Raw genomic sequence first — 1,879 nt, 5'->3', positions numbered from 1 at the left:
GATAGAAGAGGTGCTGATTACCAGTCTGTATCTATCAGATAGAGAGAGAGAGAGAGAGAGAGAGAGAGAGAGAGAGAGAGATCCAGTTGCCAGCAAGTGCTAACATAATGATCTGAGTGGGGGAGACACATGCAGGAGGGATTAACGGGACCAACATAACCAGGAGGAGTATAAGGATGAATCACTTGTTGGTATCCCTCTGTTGTCATTGCCTGAGAATGTCCACTGGCTGGCAACGTAACATAATTTCAAGGACTCAGTCACAACAACAGAGAGAGTGCCATTCAGGACATACTCTCAGTCACAACAACAGAGAGAATAGAGTGCCATTCAGGACATACTCTCAGTCACAACAACAGAGAGAGTGCCATTCAGGACATACTCTCAGTCACAACAACAGAGAGAACAGAATGATATTCGGGACATACTCTCAGTCACAAACAAACAAGTATTTTCCTGTTTTGCAGCTGTTACAGTAATCCTGTATACACCCTTATGGAGCCCAAAATAACCTAACCTTCAGCATGCACTGACAGCCAAGCAGCAGAGCACAGCCCAGTGTAGAACTATGTTCTCCATTAGCTCAAATGTGAAGGGATTGAATCACCCGGTGAAAAGAACTACGGATTGAACCCATCGACACAAGCTGAGAGCTTGGAATCATATTTCTCTGACTCGTCTGACTCGTCAGCGCAGGGTGCACTCACACTCTCTTTCCGCACCACTCTCATCTGATCTGATTGAGCCATTGAGCTAAGCAACCAGCAGCAGGAAACATTAATAGACATTTCAGGAACTATTTGACCCCTCCCTGAAGTCATTAGTATCTCGACATTAGCAGGGTCCATAAATTACACTGCATGTCTATACTGGGTCAGCTCTACTTGATGCTAGCTGGAGGGGTTATATGTTGTATATTCTGCAGAGGAGACGCTGAGTTTGATAGGACTACTCTTTCATAGGGCTTAATGAGATAGGACAAGTGCATCAGGAGGTGGAGCAGATGGAAAGGGGTGTGGCCTGAAGGGGTGTGGTCTAAATTTGTGTGGTCTAAATGGGTGTGGTCTAAAGGGGTGTGGTCTATGGAAGCTGAAGCAGTCAGGTGGAAGGAAATCAAGACCATGAGAAATAAGATTCAGAAAATTTATTGGAGACAGAGAGAGATGAACATAGACACAGTATAAACTGATTCCAAAGTATGACAGTAGATGAAGCCTCCAATACTAATCTGTTATGTGTCAGGTCATGAAAAAAACTGCCTCTGGATCGGCATCAATCTAGCTGCGGTTGGAATAACAACATCTGACGTGCTTGGTTGGAGTAAGCATCTGAAAAGCTTTTGTTCCATCCTGTCTTTAGATTTAGATGCCAAGGCAGTATTTCTCACCTATGTCTGTTCTGACACTCATCACAAGGGTCACTGGATCACGGGACAACCTAATTTTGTTATTCACATCAAGCTGTGTCCAATGGCATCTTGTTCCGATACAGTAGTGCCACTCTGGCCTTAGGTCAAAAGTTAGTTGCCACTAATGTCAAAGGATAGGGTGCCATGTGAAGACATGAGTTCTGACTTTCCCCCTCACACTGGCGTTCTTCTCTTTCCCTTTCCTCCTTCTCATGTGGAACACTTGTTCAAGCTCTTCAGTATTGAAACTGTTCAAAGTGGTTTTAAAAACTTTAAAATGCCCTAACTTCTTTCACATCCTCTCTCTTCCTATTTATCTCCCCCTCCTCTCGCTCTCTCTCTTTCCCCCTCTCTCTCTCCCCTTCTCTCTCGCCTCTCTCCCCCCCATCGCTCTCTCTCCCCCTGTCTTTTCTCTCTCTCCCCTCTCTCTCTCTCTCCCCCCTATCTCATTTCCTATCTCTTTTTTCCCCA

General features: G+C 45.1%; 1 protein-coding gene across 1 annotated transcript in view; it reads right to left on the bottom strand.

The window, feature by feature from the left end:
• The window catches only part of LOC111975095 (myelin protein P0-like), a 27,620-nt gene that overhangs the window by 7,804 nt on the left and 17,937 nt on the right, over positions 1 to 1,879 (bottom strand). The gene's annotated exons all lie outside the window — the stretch shown is intronic.

Source organism: Salvelinus sp. IW2-2015, linkage group LG15, assembly GCF_002910315.2.
Source record: "Salvelinus sp. IW2-2015 linkage group LG15, ASM291031v2, whole genome shotgun sequence".
NCBI classification, from domain to species: Eukaryota; Metazoa; Chordata; class Actinopteri; order Salmoniformes; family Salmonidae; genus Salvelinus; species Salvelinus sp. IW2-2015.
This window is presented reverse-complemented; position numbering and strand designations above follow the sequence as displayed.